General features: G+C 40.3%; 2 pseudogenes; both read left to right on the top strand.

The window, feature by feature from the left end:
- Positions 1-4,542: 4,542 nt before the first annotated feature.
- LOC124973859 (sorting and assembly machinery component 50 homolog) lies at positions 4,543-5,949 on the top strand (annotated as a pseudogene).
- Positions 5,950-16,587: 10,638 nt separating this feature from the next.
- LOC124973865 (serine/threonine-protein phosphatase 2A 56 kDa regulatory subunit gamma isoform-like) lies at positions 16,588-17,462 on the top strand (annotated as a pseudogene).
- The last annotated feature ends 2,672 nt before the right edge of the window (positions 17,463-20,134 follow it).

Genomic DNA, 20,134 nt, shown 5'->3' with positions numbered 1-20,134 from the left:
AGTTCAATCCTAGTACCACATAAAAGGAATTGGCATTAGTATGTAGTGCTAAAAACAATACCCATATTCCCCAGGGACTCCATGAATGTTTGTTGAATGAATAAATGCTTTTGGCTTCCACCTACCAAGTACTTATTATCTGCCAATGGTATGCTAAGCATCTAACCTGAATTCCTGTAAGTGCCAAAGGACCAGCCCATGAGTAACTTTCTCTCACCGTCCTCATTTTATAGACTGGAAAGCTGCAGCTCTAAGAGGTGAACCCACACATCACGTGGCTGGTTGCCCAGCTACTGAGCAGCAGAACCAGCCTTTAACTCTGGCCTGTCTACCTACCCCTGGCCCCTCCACACCCAGGACTTAACCAAGTGTCCTGAACCAACCAGACATTTAGGGGACTTTGAATAACTGCCTATTGAATGGACAAATGTCACACACCATCTGCTGGAGTCTCCCTGGGAAAATACATCCTTTTCAAATTTCTATGAGTTGAAGTGTCTCTCCTGGCAGTTCCCCTGGGCCCCTTAAAACTCAGGGAGGAGAAGGCACCCTCAAGCTTCAGAGCCAGTAGTCAAAGGCAGATTAATATCCACATATTCCCAGCCCAGGATGGCTTCCTCTTCCATGCCGAGTCCTGGAATCCATCACTCTTCCTTGAAGTGACCTGAGGACAGAGTCACCTCCTGGTTCCTGATGTAAGTTTTTGCTCCTGGAAATGGGCAGAGGGCCACCTGCAGCCTCTTCTGTTCATGTTTATGAGAGGCAGAGAGGAGGAACTGATGGAGAGAGCAAGCTGCATGTGGGAAGGCCAAGTGCAGAGTCCCATTCTATCCTCCCCTGACCAGACCCTGAGTCAGAGAAACAGCCAGAGGCTCAGTCTAGGGAGGAAAACAGCCCTGAAAACAGGTGTGAGGTTTGTGACCCTGCTCCACGGGTCCAGTGAATGCGAACTCTTGTCGCTCTTTCTCTTCTGTCCAAGATGCCATAAATCTAAACCCTACTTTTGTTTTGTTAAAGAAAATGGGAGATGTGGGTGTCTCAACTGAGCTGGACAGTGGTGAAACAGATTGTGGTTTCAGAAACAGAAGAGCTGAAGTGTGGAGTGTCCCAGCATTGAGGGCCGAGGGCACCTGTCATCATGGTGAATGTGAACACCCTGCGTTAAGTATTTTAAAAAGATGCAATAAACACAAGAGGCCAAAAGAGTAACTAAAATGGGAAGGTGGGCCTTATGGTCCATGTTGACATGAAACTAAGACTCAGAGAAGTCATGTTCCTATCTTAGGTCACACAGCAAGTGACTCTCTGTTCCTTTTTTATTTTATCTTATTTTGTTTTCATTTAATTTGGGGAAGAGGTCACAGGGAATTGACTCCAGGGGTCTTTAACCAATAAGTCACATTCCCAGCTCTTTGTGTTCTTATATTGAAACAGGGTCTTGCTAAGTTGCTGAAACTGACCTTGAACTTGTGATCTTCCTCCCTCAGCCTCCCCAGATGCTGGGATTACAGACTTGCATCACCAAGTCCAGAAAGGAATAAGCTTTTTAAAGGTTATAAATGTGATTCAAAAGGTTTTGGACACAAAATGGCTCATTAAATAAATGAACTATTTCAATAATTTCAGCAAATTTAATAAAAAAAAATATAGTGTGTGCCTGCTACTCCTTAGTCACAACAGGAGATTCTGACAAGAGATGGTAGATGAGCAAGTGATTCAGGTTCTACTGCATCTGGGGTTTGAGTTTCCAAAGCCCAAAAACATGTTTTTTTTTTTTAATTGGAGATCACAGCATATTTGAGTAGATCAATAGTTGCATATTGAACTAGCTTAAAATAAGATAAAGTGTTGCTGTAGATATTTATAATTTTTCTGTCTGGCCAAATTGACATATCATAATGGGCTTTTTTAAGCAGGTTGCTTGCTCTGGGCAAAGTTAGCATGGGGTCTCAGGAAATCTCTGCATGGGACTCTCCCATGTGTGGCAGGATGTCAAGCAGCAGGCCTGACCCATGCCCACTTGGGGCAAATGGCACCCTCCCCCAGCTGTGAGCGCCCAAAAGGTGAGATGTCCTCTGCCTGCCTCCCATTGAGAACTATTGTTCCAGAGTCAGAACTGGTTATGGTTGTGTGTTGGAGAGTCAGTTAGTACAGGGTGATATTGGGAAGAAACCAACAAATTTCCTTCTGGGAAAGAAAACAAAACCTGACTCTGGTAGAAGAATTCAAACAGAATAAACTAGTTGTTTTGTCTCCATGGAATACCAATGTAAATGATTATTTGCAGTATTAAAACCTTCTCATTAGCATCCTGTTAAAGAGCCCCTTGCCCACCCACACAAGTGTCTGAAACAGGACTGATCCTGAAGTTGGCTAAAATCCTTTCATGCAGTCCACAGAATGGTCAGGAAGTCATGTGCAGAAGGTTTCCACTCAAGTTCCATTCAGAGTCTAATTGCATTATGTATTTCCCAAATCTAATTAGCTTCATGAGCTGCTTAGATCAAAAGCAACACATCTGTGTGTGTGTGTGTGTGTGTGTGTGTGTGTGTGTGTGTGTGTTGAGGTGCGGGACATAAGGTGCCCAACATCCTGGTCAACCAGAGTCTGCTTTAGCAATACAATCCCTGTACCCTAGGAAATCCTTCAGTCTCCAGCAAACCAGAGTAACTGGTCCCCCAAGAGAGAACATGAGAGCTTCTCATGGAAACCCTTCCTGTAAGGTGGCAGTTAATAAAGAAAAAAGGACAATGACAAAGAGATCCTAAGTCTACAGGTCCACAGGCAGGCAGGCTTTGCAGCCCTGAGTTTGTGTCAGCACCACACAATAACTGAGGTGGGGAGGGGTCCTTCTGCATAGAATAGCTATTAAGTTGTAGGGAGGAACCTGCCTGAAAAGAATGGGTTCCCAGGACCCATCTCTCCAGGGAAGCATCAACAGATTGAGCAAAATTTTAATCAACTTCTTCAGAATTCTGGAGGATACTCAGAAGTTCAGAGCAACCAAACACTGATTTTTTGGAAGCATCAAAGTGGTCAGAGAGTATGGTGACTTTTCACTTGCCTGCTTCATTAACTTCCTCTGCTTTGTTATGGCCTTGAATAGGTCAATAGTATTCCAAGGGTGGGACCCTGGCCCTTGGCCCTGGGGATTGCACAGTAGATTTTCTTCTCAAAGAATTGTGTGTGTGTGTGTGTGTGTGTGTGTGTGTATGTGTTTGTGTGTCTGTGCATATGTGTGTGTTCCAACTTGTCTAGGGACACCCCAACAACATGACCAAGGTGCTTGCCCTCAGGGTGTCTAACAGGAAACTGTCTCAGGACAGAAAATGACACCCAGAAGACATTCTCTTAAATGTCATAAAGCAAATGAGCAACTCACTGCTGCCTGGGACTAAAGAAATTAAAGAGGCACTAAATACAATGGAAAGACTTTCTGTGTTTGTAGATTGGAAAACTCAACATGGTTAAGATGAAAATACTACCCAAAGCAACAGAGTTGATACAATCATTAACAAAATTCCAAGTCTTTTTGTAGAAGGTAAAAAGAGATCTTTAAATTCATGAGGAAACCCTTACATAAACCCCTATCTATTTGCCCAAGTCTGGATCAGAAATGTCTCCTGTGTGTTGAAAGATTAGTCCCAGCTGGTGGCACTACTGGGAGGTGGTGGAACCTTTAAGAGATGGGGCATAGGGAAAGGAAATTAGGTCACTGGGCATGTGCTCCTGACAGGGATGTTGGGGCCATGGCCCTTTCTCTTTATCTTTTCCCCCTGCTTCCTTTCCACTGTGGATGAATTACTTTGCTCTACTGAATGCTCCCTGCCATGATGGTCCACCTCTTCACAGGTCCAAAAGCAGCAGAGCAAACAGCTATAGACTGAAATCTCCAAAACTTGAGTCAAAATGAACCTTTCCTCCTTGTAAGTTGGTTGCCTTAGATGTTTTCTTACAGCAATGGAATGCTGACTAATAAAGAATTTCCAGAGTCCCATAATTGACCTAACAATGTTTAGAAAGAATAACAGTCTTGGAGGACTTATAGTTTGGATTTCACAACCTACTACAAAAACCATAGTAATCACATCAGTGTAGTAATGATGTAAGGAAAAATATAGACTAGAAAATGTAATACAGTTAAGGGTTCAGAAATAAACCTGTACATTTATGGCCAATTCATTTTCAATAGAACACTAAATGGGAAAATATTGTCTCTTCAACAAAAGATGCTAGAACAACCAGATATTCACATGGAAAAGAATAAAATCATGTTCCAATCTCATACTACTTACAAAAGTTAACTTGAAGTGTGGATTTATGGACCTAAATATAAAAGATACAATCATAAAAATCTTAGGATAAAATACATGTATGACATTTGATTTGGCAATAAATTCTTACATATGACATTAAAAACATGAACAATGAGGTTGCATGCTGACAGGCAGCTTGGCCACTGCAGATGCTCCCTCTGCACTCACCAGCCAAGTCTTGTTCTGGCCAGGGCAGCTCTGGAAGGTGGCGAATGGAGAGGGAGCCATGGGGACTGTGCATGCCCAGAGTTTGGAGCTCCTCCATCAAATCGGCCTGATTTTGGAGCATAAGGTGAAGAAGTAGAATTTGTTGAAGTTGAACCTGAAGCTAAACAGGAAATAATGGAAAACAAAGACATGATAGTCCAGCATGTTCACTTCAATGACCTTGGAAGGACTAGGGATGACGTCATCATGTATGAAATTGGAGGTGTTTTTAAGGCTAGAAACCTCATTGAGGTGATGAGGAAGTCTCATGAAGCCAGCGAGAAGTTGCTGCATCTGGGGATCTTTAGACAAGTGGACATTCTGATCCACACATGTCAAGGTGATGACATGCTGCACAATGGGTTAGATGTCACCTTTGAGGTGACAGAGCTAAGGAGACTGATGGGCAGCTACAACACCATGGTGGGGAACAATGAGGGCAGCATGGAACTCAGTCTCAAGCTCCTTAATCTTCTAGGATGTTCAGAAAAAGTGGCATTTGAGTTTTCCTGTGGAACCAAAGAAACTTCCTATGGCCTGACCTTCTTCAAACCCCAGCCTGGAAATTCAAAAGAAATTTCTCTGTGAACATGTACAAAGTCACTGTGCAGTTCCCGTGGAGCTCACTTTGGGAGGTAGACAGAGGCATGTCCACTGAGTACAGCTTTCCCATGTGGAAAAGCAGCCACAGCCATCAAGTTGGAGGGGATGTGGTGGGAGCTTGGCTGCCTCTCCAGGACGGCATCTTTCATGGTGCAGAAAGAATGTGGGCATTTGCTAACATTGTCCTTTCACATGCCATGGTCATCGACTCTGGGAAGTCTTTCATCTTACCAACAAGAGGTGCCCTGCTGAAGGTTAACCAGGAACTGGCAGGCTACACTGGTGGGAATGTGAGCTTCCTAAAAGAAGACTTTGAGCTTCAGTTGAACAAGCAGCTTATGTTGGATTCAGTGTTCTCAGCCTTTCTCTGGGGTGGAATGTTGTTGCCCATTGGTGAGAAACCACCGATTATTGCTGACAGATTTTACCTTGGAGGACCCATCAGCATCCATGGACTCAGCATGCACAGCATTGGACCCCAGAGTGAAGGGGACTACCTGGGAGGAGAGGGCTACTGGGCCGGTGGCCTGCACCTGTACACCCCATTGCACTTCTGGCCAGGACAGGCAGTTTTGGGGAGCTCTTCAGAACCCACTTTTTCCTGAATATGGGGAATCTCTGCAACCTCAACTATGGGGAGGGCCCCAGAGCCCATATTCATAAACTGGTCAAGTGGACCTGCTGGTCCTATGGAGCGGGCATCATCCTCAGGCTGGGCAACATCGCTCGCCTGGATCTCAACTACTGTGTCCCCATGGGAGTGCAGCAAGGCAACAGGATATGTGAAGGTGTGCAGTTTAGAGCTGGGATATGGTTCCTATAGCTGGTGCTTCCTCCAGAGAAGCTTGGGGACACAGGCAGCAGGAGTCACCATGCCACATGCCTTCTCAGAGGATGCTGTTGAGCGGTCCTTGGAAATCAGCCAATAAATTTTAAAGACAAACAAAAAAATGAAAAACAAAATAAAATATAGATAAATGGACTCCATCAAAATTAAAACTTCTGTGCATCAAATATCATTATCAAGAAAAAAAGGACTTCTCAATTTTAGAAACCAAATAGACCATAACACAATAATACTAGGTGATTTTAACACGCCTCTCTCACCATTGGACAGATCTTCAAAACAAAAATTGAACAAAGAAACCATAGATCTCAATAACACAATCAATAATTTAGACTTAACAGACATTTATAGAATATACCATCCAACCAAGAGCGAATACACTTTCTTCTCAGCAGCACATGGATCCTTCTCTAAAATAGACCATATATTTTGCCACAAAGCTCATGTCAGCAAATCCAAGAAGATAGAGACACTACCTTGTATTCTATCAGATCATAATGGATTGAAGTTAGAAATAAATGAAAGAGTAAAAAACAGAAACTACTCCAACACCTGGAGATTAAACAATATGCTACTATATGATGAATGGATAACAGAAGATATTAGGAAGGAAATTAAAAAATTCTTAGAGGTAAACGAGAACAAAGAAACATCATATCAAAATCTCTGGGACACTATGAAAGCAGTACTTACAGGAAGATTTATTTTATGGAGCGCATTTAATAAAAGACGTAAAACTCAAAAAATAAATGACCTAACACTACAGCTCAAAGTCCTAGAAAAAGAAGAACAGACCAACACCAAAAGTAGTAGAAGACAGGAAATAGTTAAACTGAGAGCTGAAATCAACGAAATTGAAACAAAAGAAACAATTCAAAAAATTGACAAAATAAATAGTTGGTTCTTCGAAGAAATAAACAAAATTGATAAACCTTTAGCCACACTAGCAAAGAGAAGATGAGAGAAAACTCAAATTACTAAAATTCGGAATGAACAAGGAAATATCACAACAGACACGACTGAAATACAAAGCATAATTAGAAGCTATTTTGAAAACCTATACTCCAACAAAATAGAAAATTTCGAAGACATCAACAGGTTTCTAGAGACATATGAATTGCCTAAACTGAATGAGAAGGACATACACAATTTAAATAGACCATTTTCAAGTAATGAAATAGAAGACGTCATCAATAGCCTACCAACAAAGAAAAGTCCAGGACCAGATGGATTCTCAGCCGAGTTCTACAAAACCTTTAAAGAAGAGCTCATTCCAATACTCCTCAAAGTATTCCATGAAATAGAAGAGGAGGGAACCCACCCAAACTCATTCTATGAAGCCAATATTACCCTGATACCTAAACCAGACAGAGACACATCGAGGAAAGAAAATTTCAGACCAATATCCTTAATGAACATCGATGCAAAAATTCTCAACAAATTTTAGCAAATCGCATACAAAAAAATATTAAAAAGATAGTTCACCATGATCAAGTGGGTTTCATCCCAGGGATGCAAGGTTGTTTCAACATCAGGAAATCAATAAATGTAATTCACCATATCAATAGACTTAAAGTCAAGAATCACACGATTATTTTTATAGATGCAGAAAAAGCATTTGATAAAATACAGAACCCCTTCATGCTCAAAACACTAGAAAAAATAGGGATAGTGGGAACATTCCTTAACATTGTAAAGGCCATCTATGCTAAGCCCATGGCTAATATCATTCTAAACGGTGAAAAACTGAAAGCATTCCCTTTAAAAACAAGGCAGGGATGCCCTCTTTCACCACTTTCACCACTTCTATTCAATATTGTCCTTGAAACTCTAGCCAGAGCAATTAGACAGACCAAAGAAATTAAAGGGATATGAATAGGAAAGGAAGAACTCAAACTATCCCTAATTGCTGATGATATGATGTATCATATATGATGTAGAGGAACCAGGAAATTCCACCAGAAAACTTTTAGATCTCATAAGTGAATTCAGTAAAGCAGCGGGATATAAGATGAATGCACATGAATCTAAGGCATTTTTATACATAAGCGATGAATCTTCAGAAAGAGAAATTAGGAAAACTACCCCATTCACAATAGCTTCAAAAAAATAAAATACTTGGGAATCAATATCACAAAAGAGGTGAAAGACCTCTACAATGAGAACTACAGAACACTAAAGAAAGTAATTCAAGAAAACCTTAGAAGATGGAAAGATCTCCCATGTTCTTGGATAGGAAGAATTAATATTGTCAAAATGGCCATACTACCAAAAGAGCTATACAGATTCAATGCAATTCCAATTAAAATCCCAATGATGTACTTTACAGAAATAGAGCAAGAAATTGTGAAATTCATCTGGAAGAATAAAAAACCCAGAATAGCTAAAGCATTCCTTGGCAGAAAGAGTGAAGCAGGGGGTATCGCAATACCAGATCTTCAACTCTACTACAAAGCAATAGTAACAAAAACGGCATGGTATTGGTACCAAAATAGAAAGGTGGATCAATGGTACAGAATAGAGGACACGGACACAAACCCAAATAAATACAATTTTCTCATACTAGACAAAGGGGACAAAAATATGCAATGGAGAAAAGATAGCCTCTTCAACAAATGGTGCTGGGACAATTGGAAACCCATATGCAACAGAATGAAACTAAACCCATATCTCTCACCATGCATGAAACTAAACTCAAAATGGATTAAAGATCTTGGAATCAGACCAGAGACCTTGTATCTTATAGAAGAAAAAGTAGGTCCAGAGCTTCAACATGTCGGCTTAGGACCAGACTTCCTCAACAGGACTCCCATAGCACAAGAAATAAAAGCAAGAATTAATAACTGGGATAGATTCAAAGTAAAAAGTTTTCTCTCAGCAAAGGAAACTATCAGCAATGCAAAGAAAGAGCCTACAGAGTGGGAGAAAATCTTTGCCAATCAAACTTCAGATAGAGCACTAATCTCCAGAATCTATAAAGAACTCAAAAAACTCTACACCAAGAATGCAAGTAATCCAATTAACAAATGGGCTAAGGAAATGAATAGACACTTCACAGAAGAAGATCTACAAGCACTCAATAAACATATGGAAAAATGTTCAACATCTCTAGTAATAAGAGAAATGCAAATCAAAACCACCCTAAGATTCCATCTCACCCCAATTAGAATGGCAATTATCAAGAATACAAGCAACAACAGGTGTTGGCGAGGATGTGGGGAGAAAGGTACACTCATACATTGCTGGTGGGGCTGCAAATTAGTGCAGCCACTCTGGAAAGCAGTATGGAGACTCCTTAGAAACTTGGAATGGAACCACCATTTGACCCAGCTATCCCACTCCTTGGTCTATACCCAAAGGACTTAAAATCAGCATATTACAGAGATACAGCCACATCAATGTTCATAGCTGCTCAGTTCACAATAGCCAGATTGTGGAACCAACCTAGATGTCCTTCAATTGATGAATGGATAAAGAAACTGTGGTATATATATACAATGGAATATTACTCAGCCATAAAGAATGATAAAATTATGGCATTTGCAGGCAAATGGATGAAACTGGAGAATATCATGCTAAGTGAGATAAGCCAATCTCAAAAAACCAAAGGAAGAATGATATCGCTAGTAAGTGGATGAGGACCCATAATGGGGGGTGGGAGGGGTTAGTGTTGGGGTTGGAGTTGGGTTTAGGGAGGGGAGCAGGAATGGAGGAAGGAAGGACTGTAGAGATGGAGGGGAGGGGTGGGAGGGCTGGGGGAGAATGGAAAAAAATGACAGAATGAATCAAAGAACATTACTCTATGTAAATTTATGATTACACAATTGGTATGCCTTTACACCATGTACAGGCAGAGAAACAACATGTATCCCATTTGTTTACAATAAAAAAAAGAAAAAAAGGCAAATAAAATGGGAGAAAATATTTGAAATTAAAATATTGAATATGATAAGGATCTGGTATCAAAAACATATAAAGAACTTTTAAGTCAGTAACAGAAAGACAAATTTACAAAATTTACAAAACCAATATACAAAAGTTGAGTGAACATTTCTCCAAAGACACAAATGGCTGCATTATCATTCATTAAAGAAATACAAGTCACAATTACAAGGATACATCAGGATATCTAGAATAAAAAGAAGAGAATAACAAATATTGGTGATACATGGAGAAACTGGAACTCTCTTACATTGCTGATGGGCATCTAACATGGTACCATCATTATGGAATGTGTTTTCATTGTTCTGCATAAAACATTAAACATATAATTAACATTTGACCCATCAATTTCACTTATGGATATATATCCAAAAACTTTGAAAGTAGTTACAGAAAACAATTGTTTTATATACAAATGTTCACAGCAGCACTATTCACAGTAGCTAAGAGATGGAAACAACCAAAGGTCTATCAACAGATGAATAAACAAATAAAATGTGAGATATACTTACAGCAAGTGCTCAGCTGTGAAAGGACTCTCATGTCTGCTGCAACCTGGAAGAACCAAAGAACACTCTGCTAAACAAGAGAACCCAGATACAAAAGTTTGCATAGTGCATGATTTCAGTGAGGAACCAGGAGGAAACTGGGAAGACTCATCAGCAAAGGATTTCTGCTTCTCAGTAGCTAGTAGGTTTAAAATCACAATATCTTTAATATCAGTCACAGAAACCTTTTGTGGAGTGTTGTCAGACACTTAACTAGACACATGGCATGTGCTACGTTACTGAGCCCTCTCAATATAGGAGGCCCATTTGACTGATGGGGAAACTGCTGTCTGAGAGGTAATTTCAAAACAAGATTCAATCTCTGCATTTTATGGAAAAAATCAAATGTACTTCTAAGAATTACAGATATGTGTAATGGGTCACTGCCAAGTACTCTGCAAAATTCCAAGCAATTGTTTTGCAATATGATATTAAACCCATCACTGCTTGTCTAATGATATCATTGAAGGTAAAAGCATCCTAGAGATTCACCATCCAGTGCAGTAGCTCCTAGCTACCTGTGACTCCAAAACTTTAAAATTGAAATGAAATAACAGGAAACTTGTTTCCAATTGCATTAGTCACATTGCAAATGCTCAGCAACCATATATGCCTAACGTCTACCATATTGGATAATCAGCTGTGGAACAACTTCATTGCTACAGAAAGCTTTAGTGGATGGCATCACCCAGAAACACTATGCTTTCAAATTTCTGAGATTAGTCTGACAATCTTGTGACTCTTCTCTTCTCATGACCTTCCCATGTTTTGTTAAACAGTGTGTGTGTGTGTATGTGTGTGTGTGTGTGTGTGTGTACATCTACTCCTCAAAAGAGTTAGGCTAACAAACTGAGCCTGTCCATAATACTTTTGAACAGTCATGCCACAAATACTCCAGGCCCTGAATTGATTTATCTTTATGTTTGGGTGAATTCTTCACATTTTGGGTCTCTTTGGTAATCTTTCACCCCATTCTGTTTTAATTGCCTTGGCTGGCTGTTATAATTCATCATGAATGCATCATGGCCCAGGCCTGACTCTCCTGACAGAAGGAACAGCCAGTCTTTGAGAGGTCTAAGGCATTTTTCTCCCTTCATATTTCTCAGTTTCCAGCATATATTTGTCACTCTAAGAAAGCATGAACTCTGGATTTGATGTACTTTAATTGATTTCACCCTCGACAAGTCAGACTGCCCATCAGTTCTTTTATTGGGCTTCCCTGAACTTTCCTTAAAGCTAGGGTTTTCATCTGGACCTGAAACCAAACTGTCATCAAGCAATTTCCTTCCCTCACCAGCTCTCAGGACCCATCTTATTTCCATTCCCATAAATCTCTTGAGAAAGAAAAGAAAGAGATTTGCAATGGTACAAGGGAAAGATAGTAGATGAAAGAAAAATAAACAGGAAAAAGGAAAAGAGAATGGATAGGAAGTCCTTACTCTTAACTTTTTCATGATTTTTTTCTGAATATTTTATCCAGATTGTTAACAGGGTAGAATTAGAGAGAAGAATGTATGGATGAAAGGATAGATGGATAGAAGAATGGATGGGAGGATGGAAGGATGAATGGATGGGAGTATGGGTGGATAGATGAATGGATAGACGGGAGTATGGATGGATGAGTGGCAGTTCAGCAGGATTGCACAGTGGCTACCACCGAGGGTCCCATGTTGAGCTGCATTTTTCCCCTTACATCTGATGCTGAAACCCAGGATGGGTCTTTCCGCTGACTAAGCAGAACCCAATCCAAATGCCCCAGCACCCGTGGATAGAGACTCACCTTCCATTTACCTGGATGCCCAGTTTCTGCATGCAACACCGGACTCCAAATTGGTGAGTTCCCCTTAGGCAGGTCCCCTAGACCACTTAAACACATCTCAGCTGATCTGAGAAGCAGCCATTGAATATCCGGGGCTCTCAAGATGGCTGAGGTGTGGGGGTACCTCCAGTCACAACTTTCAAAGTTACAGTTGGTCCCTATAGTGGTCTTATTTGCTGGGTGGATTCCTGATTTTATGGTGCTGAGATTCTTTTTCAGGGTTTGCGGTTCATCTTATATTTTTTCATCTTGCTCGAAATCCTGGCCAGGTCCTCAAACTCTCTAGGCTAATGCCCAGTAGACACTGGTACTGTGTGACGACCAGACCATTGTACTACCTTCTCATTGCCTAACACATAGTCGTGGGATGCCATTGATCACTAACTTAGGCATTTCTCAGTCTTTGCCATGGGATCTAGGATTTCCACCCCAGCAAACTCACCCCTGAGATGTTTATTAAACAATCTCAAACACCTTCACCTGTTCCCTGAATTAGAGCTAAACTTTCCTTTAGATAATAAGTCAGAATGGTCTATTTATGACACCCTAAATTCTAGCTTTATACAAAGTATAATTATATGCATATGTATAATTAAGTACATATGTGAGCAACCTGGTGAATGGAAAGAGACTTTTCCCCTTCGTGTTTTTCCTTTCTTTCATGCTAAACCTAATCACTGCTCTCCTCAAAAACCTGAATACGTTCTCTTGGCTTATTCCTTATTTTTAAGTTTTTCTTTCTCGCTTCTCGGCTCTCCCTGCAGGCTCAAACCCGCCAAACCTAAATTAAAAGGACCTAAGCATCAAGTTTCTGCTAGAACATATTAGCCCCTTTCAGATTCAGATCTCAGTCAAGGGTTACATTGAAATGTAAATGAAGAAAGGTGCAGTGGGAGACCAGTTTCAAACCCAAGGGAAAAAAAAAAAAAAGAAAAGTGTCCATTTTTAAATTTCTCCTGGCTACAACTCAGAATACTTTTCTCCCTTTCAACTTTTCTCTCTTCTCATTTTCTCATGCTTTAATTAATAACCATTATCATTTTTCTTCTAGGACTTTTGTTTTTCTTAAATGCTATATTTTTGAGCTCACAACTTTGATCCTACATACCTAGGTTAATGATTTTTGATCAGTTCTTTTTATCCAACTCTAGAGTTATTTTTGAACATCCATTACATTGCAATGGAGATAAATATTACAAGGCCTTTGCTTTTGTGTTAAATATAAGTGTGCATAAAGATTAAAATTTTAAAAATGGTCACATGATTTAAAGAGGTTCAATTTAAATTGGGTAAACTAATAGAAGTAAAATGTCCTTAAAATTAACTCACAAGTCTCTAGGTGGCCACACTAATAAAATATTAATGTTTATAAAATGTCTAACATCAATTTTTCTAGGACTTTTTTTCAACAGGAAAGAGATGGCAAATACTGTTGGTACACTTGTCTGATATCTTGGTTTTTCTATAATAAGATGAGTGAATTAGAGTCGACATGTATGGGATTATTCAAATGTGTTTGTTAGAGACATGTGATTAATTTTTAAAGTTATTCCATGGAGGAACATACATAAAAACATTATTCTTTGTATATTAAATGTGTTCATATTTTCCAGGTATACAAGTGTTTAAAGCAGAAAATTTATCAAGCTGTTGTTCTCCAAATTAAACTTGTCTGTAATGGTAAACCTATCATTTAATGTTCTATTATAGGACCTGTCATCAATAGGGTAAGAAAGTGTGTAATGTGCAGTAGCAAAAATGGAACAACAGTGACTGAAATTGGGGTCTCTGATGACCTCATGGCTGTGGCATGCCTGGTGCCTGGGAGTGCTCCTGTGCAGGGCCACAATGTACTGCTGTGTGATCTCAGGCACACAGCTCTTGGGCAGGAAGGAATACTTATGCTAGATAACCAGTGTTTCATCAGCTCCCTTCTCTGGTTCCTGCCCACCTTACAGTAACTTTGAAACCTGACATTGTGCATATATAAAGATTGCTGACATAACTCTTTAGATCCAAATTTCCATCAGAGAACAGAGCTCCATATGATCTCAGTTTAATCTTCAAAATCTTTGTTTATAATTCTTTATTTTCTAATACTCCTTTGCCCCACACTGAAAAGCCCCACGTTACCTGAGATATGGCTCTGCCTCACAACCCTGCTACACATTAGAATGGCTCCAAAATAAGCCAGACTTTAACTCATTTAAAGTTGTGTTCAAAAGTTTGATGTTTGTTGTAAAGATTACTGTGAGCTCAAATGGGAACTCAGCCAAAATTCAAGATAGCTATTGCACAAACTGAATGTTTTACTGATGATGATTCCATTTTGTATTTTCCTTGTAAACTCTACTTGTTGCCTGATCAATATTTTGCAGAAGTACTGCTTCAAGAGCGAACATCATAACTTAACTTGGAATAGTAAGCCATCACCTATAGAGCAGATAATGTAAACCCCAATTAGATAAAAGGGGGTAAATAACTATAAAGTTATAGACATTAAAGCTAAAGCCCAGTACTCTTACTTTATGACTGGTGAGACTGACTTGCTTGATGGTTAAGATCAAGCTTAGAGTTTGAGATTAAATACAGAGGTCAAGAAAAGACCATATTTGGGTCTTGCCCTCAAAGTCAGCGTGAACCCAGGGAACAAGAGGACTTCTCCAAGGAACTTTGCAACTCTGGTTCACAAAACCTCCTGACCAAGGAGATTAATGAGGCCATGAGAGGAAAAGTCACTCAGTGCACCTGCTGCAGAGGAGGGTCATGGAAAAAGGGAGACATCTCTAATGCTTCCAAGGGGAGCCACCTCATCTAGTAGACCTTGACTAACCAAATGGTACTAATGGAGCTAAGAAGCTGCTCTTAAGTTCTCTATGAGTGACCTCTGTTGGAACTCAACTGACTCTTTAATAGACAGGAACAGGTCACTTTGACCAGCTTGATCTTAAACACCTAGCAAAGCAGTTAAAACCAAAATATAGCCATTCATGGGCATTTATAAATGATAATAACTATCAAGAGAAACTGCCAGAGTCAGAAGTTTTTAGTCTGTTTAAGGCCTACAGACATAGCTAGGCTTAATTTATGTTTGCTAGTATCTCTACTAAATGGTGTGTTTACATTCCTGATAACCTAGACAATGTTAAAGTTCCCAAATAAAGGCCTTTCCTCTCCAGCTTTGCTAGGCCTTGTTATGGGAACAACTTCTCAGTTCTTCCACCCTCTGGTGAGGAATTATTGACTTCTGTCATCTTTATAATATGCATTAACATGTTCCAGATTCTGCAACATTTATGTTATATCAATCTCATTTCAGTACTCATGTCTTTTTCTTCTTCTCTCATAGAAGCACCCATCCCCAGATGCCCTTACAGCCTGCTCTTCCCCAACTGGACTTCTACCTTGGACCCCTCAGTTGACCTGATTTCAAAAAAGGGAACTCCAAACTACTTGCCCCATGCTACCCACTTCCAGCTCGAAGAAGCCAGATCAATCATCACCCCTTTTCCCTATAGCAGTGAAGGAGTTCCTAATATTAGAGGGGTAAATGAAGTCAGAATTGAGGACAGGCAGTTAGTGTAGAAATAGGGGATCAATCAAATTGAGGAAATGAAGTCCATGAAAATCATCTGCCTTTGAAAGTCTGAAATGAGAATGAACTTTTTACATCTCATCTGCAAAACCCACCCCAGTCACCTAGGTAGGAAGGAGAGAGAAGGTTTCAAAAAGAACTGGAGAGCAAGATTTTCTTAGAAAAAAAGAAATGGGGGAATATAATGTATAAAGCTGCTCCCCCACCCACCAGGTACAGCCATTTTGTCCGCCTCCCAACCACTTGTCAATCTGAGCTCCGCCCGTCTCTTCCATTACAGGAATTTCCGGCCTCCCCACCACCTGTCAATCTGCGCTCTGCCCGACTCTTATGTTACAGGAATTTCTGGCTTACACTGTAGCCATTTTCCTGCTTCCCATGTTACGTCCTAACATGCTATTGGTTCATCAGTCAGCTTGCAAGAATTCTCCTCCGCTATTGGTTCCTTCCAGTCTGCGAGATTCCAATATCTGGGAGAAGCCACATGCCATCTTTCTCTTTTTCCCCTTCTTTTCACCCTGAGCAGATGTGTTAATTGTCCGCATAAATAAAGTCTCTTGCATGAGACCTCGTGTCTGCGAAGCATTTTTTCTGGGAGCTATTGGCGAGCCGCAAATGAGACAAGCGAGCGAGTGGCAGTTCAGCATGATCGCCCAGCAGCAGCTACCACTGTGGGTCCCAAGTTGAGCTGCATTTTCCCCCTTACACATATGTTTGCAGTTAACATGTTTTGAACCTTGCTGCCTTCCTCCAACCCCAAGGGAGCTGAATTTGACCCAGAGGAAGACAAACCAAAGTTAGAAGCAGCCCAGCCACATCTGTAGCTTTTAGAGCTCTTTGATAGTGAGGATCCTCGGGAGAGACATTTCCTGAAAACCACCCTTCACAGAATTTATGGTAAGTTCTTAGGCCTGAGAGGAAACAGATAAATAATATATTTTATAGATTTATTTATAAAACAGAGCATCAAAATGGCATAGCAGAATTACTGGAAATTTTGGGAAGTAAAATTAATGGATTTGCCTTTCCACTAAAAGAAGAGTGCAAGATTTTCCCATTGAAGGTGTTGCTACCTTTGCACAAAGTGAAATCTCTCAGTGTCTACCATCCACAGATGGTCTGTATTCTACCATTTCTAGAGAAGGACAGCACCCTCACTGAATCAGTTGTAATGGCACTTCTCAAATACTGGCCAAAGTCTCACAGTCCAAAACAAGTAGTGTTCTTGAATGAATTAGAAGAAATCTTAGATGTCATTGAACCCTCAGAATTTGTGAAGATCATGGAGCCTCTCTTCTGGCAGTTAGGCAAATGTGTTTCCAGCCCACACTTCCAGGTGGCAGAGTGAGCAGTGTATTACTGGAATAATGAATACATTATGAGTTTAATTAGTGACAATGCAGCAAAGATTCTGCCTATCATGTTTCCATCTTTGTTCAACAGTCCTCTTCTGTGCCACAATTCTGAGCTCCCTCAGGACTCTCACACCAAGAAAGGCTTGGATATCCACAGCAGAGCTGGTCTCCCAGGACATGCATTAAACTGGCTGGCAGCCACCATGCCAGTGCACTTCTGGGTTCTGTAGAAAATACACTGTCTGTTCAATACCTGTCAGTTACTACAGGCAATGCTTCCTTGGCCTGATCCGTAGGCAATAATGCTTGCCCTCCTCAGCTAGAGATTAGATGTTCAAACAATGGTGGTTTCTCACCCTGTCAGCCAGCCAGGTCATGATGGTGTCCTCAGTGTCTTCATACCCCCACACAGCCTGAGTCCAGCTGAAGGAGTCAGAGCCCTTGGAAAGCACCCTTTCACATCCTCATGTCCTGCCTGCACAGGATGGGGAACCTTTAAACAAGGCCATTCTGTGGTGATGTTTTCAAATCAAAGGAACACTTTAAGAAGCATTACCTGTTTTTTAAGACTTTAACCTCTGAAATTGTTTGACATGATTGTTAGACCAGGAGTTTGTGTTTGCTCGACCCCACAGAAGTGGCTCTTTGCTTTCATGTTCTCACAGCCTACTGGGAGAGTGACAGGACAGTCCTCAGCCACAGGCACCTGCTATGTGTGTCTTTTCTTTGGTTAATGGCTTGTATACCATGTCCTCCTCTTATGTCTACTGAAAGCCATATTTCTGAGTCTGCGGAAGAGCTCCAGGATTCCAGGGGTAAGCTAAAAGGAGAAATTTGTTTCAGACGAGCTTTCTTGTGTCTACCTTGACTGGAACTGAATTTTTAAAATTATGTGTTCATATTTTTATTTGCAGAATCGATTTTTCATCTATTTACACATTGTTGCCCTTCAACAAGGCTCTTGAATTAATAAAATTTTGTTGTCTAGGAGGTCCACATTTTGTAGAGTTAGGATAAGATCATCTGAGTTGAGCCAGCTCATGGCCCAGTGCAGACTGCAGTGCCTTTGGGCGTCAACTTAGGCACAATGGCCATGACACAGTCCTCAGAGTCTAGAGGAACCACCAGTGAGGGTGCATAGGGTGTGCCTCCTCTGGGGAAGAGCACCCTTCATCATCCCATAAGGCAAGAACAGTGCGAGTCCCCATCAGTCTTCAGTGCTGCTGTGTGTCCCCAGACCTCTTGCATGGAGGATGCTTTTGTGCAGATGGATAGCACGAAGAGGAAAACCTGTGACCTACTGCTTTGTTTGTTCTGTATTTCTCTCAGGGTGGCCAGTATTTTGACAAACTATCCTGCTTGAAAGCTACTTGAGGTGTGTACTGCTGTTCAGACTGTGGTTATAGTTGCTTTTGTCTCTGGCATACATGTAACCTAATGTCAAATGTCTTGATGCATAAGAGGTGAAGTGTGGCTTCGTTTAGGATCTGTGTTTTAATCATGGACTCTGGTTATCCATGGAAGACTATGGAAGTCAGACATGGGTCCTGTGTGGCTGCAGTGCCCTACTGCTCATATTCCTTTATGCCTACTGATGATGCTGATTTCCCAGTGTCTTGAAGGAAAACCATCTGGGGGAGGCGATTCCTCATATTGAGAGAAAGTGCAAGCACTGAAGGAAAAGATAATCCCAGCTGAAGTGGACAAGTCAGTCCAACTTGTGAGAATGCTTCCTGAAAAACTTGACAAGTATCTATCCATTTTACCATTCCAAAATCTATGATTCAAAAAAAAAAAAAGTTCAGATGCCTTCTCCTTTTGAGGGAAAACGGGTGCTTTTATTGTATAAACAACGTCCTCCATATTTTGATATACCATTGTTTGAACTTACGTCTTTAGCTGGTAGGTACCTACATATCCCTGATCCTGGATGTTTGGTATGTCTGAGAGAAAGGTTTCTGGGAAGACTCTCTTTCTGCCCTAGGAGAAAAGCAAAATATCATTGTCTGGCTGGTTGTGTAAAGCTCGACATATACGAACATCTTTTGGTCTAGGTTTTATTTTGGCTCTTTATTGAAGACAAACATTCACCAATGGGGAGGAGTTTTGAGAAAAACTAATTTTATTTGACAAGAGTATTACTTGATATTTTGGCCTTTGGAAGTTTCCCTAGTTAGTACTTGGATTCCCTGTGCTAATTGTTCAACTTATGTATTATTATATAGAGACACTATTTATTCTGTACCAAATTGATTTCAGAAGTACTGCATTGAAAATAAACTGGTGACTGTTTTTCTTCATAAAGCTCTGCGTGGCATCTCACTCTTTCCACAAGGTCCTTGTGCACCAGAAGTGTCCTGGTTCGAGTGTCTGTCCAGTGTGGCTGAAGTACGGCTTCCTTTTAATACTGTACATACATTGTATCTGTGTTTTACGGTAATAAGTAATAAAATGTAGACTTCATATTTTGTACAAAATATCCTATGTACAGAATAAAAAGTTCATAGAAACAGCAAAGGGAGGTAAGTGGCACAATTATTTTTCTTTAGAAAATATCTGTAACTTTATGTTTCAGTGAAATGTTAAGTACTTACATATTTTTTAACATTTTGTAATTCAAAACTTTTTTGTTTTGACATTGTTTATGAAGATAAACTCACACACTTTCCATTTAATATGCTCTTTTATCTAATTTTAAAAATCTCTAAGAAATAGTGTATTATATGGACTAAATAAAGAATATGTGAATTAAAAAAAAACTATTTTTCCTGAACGTCATTTAAATTTGTTTAGGGACTCTTCCAAGTTTATTCCTTGACTTGAATGGAATGTGCTCAAATGCATTGGAATAGGATCATTGAGCTACATTTGGTCCTACAGCTGTTTTTCACTCTGTTGTTTT

Source organism: Sciurus carolinensis, unplaced genomic scaffold (assembly GCF_902686445.1).
Source record: "Sciurus carolinensis unplaced genomic scaffold, mSciCar1.2, whole genome shotgun sequence".
Taxonomy (NCBI): Eukaryota; Metazoa; Chordata; class Mammalia; order Rodentia; family Sciuridae; genus Sciurus; species Sciurus carolinensis.
This window is presented reverse-complemented; position numbering and strand designations above follow the sequence as displayed.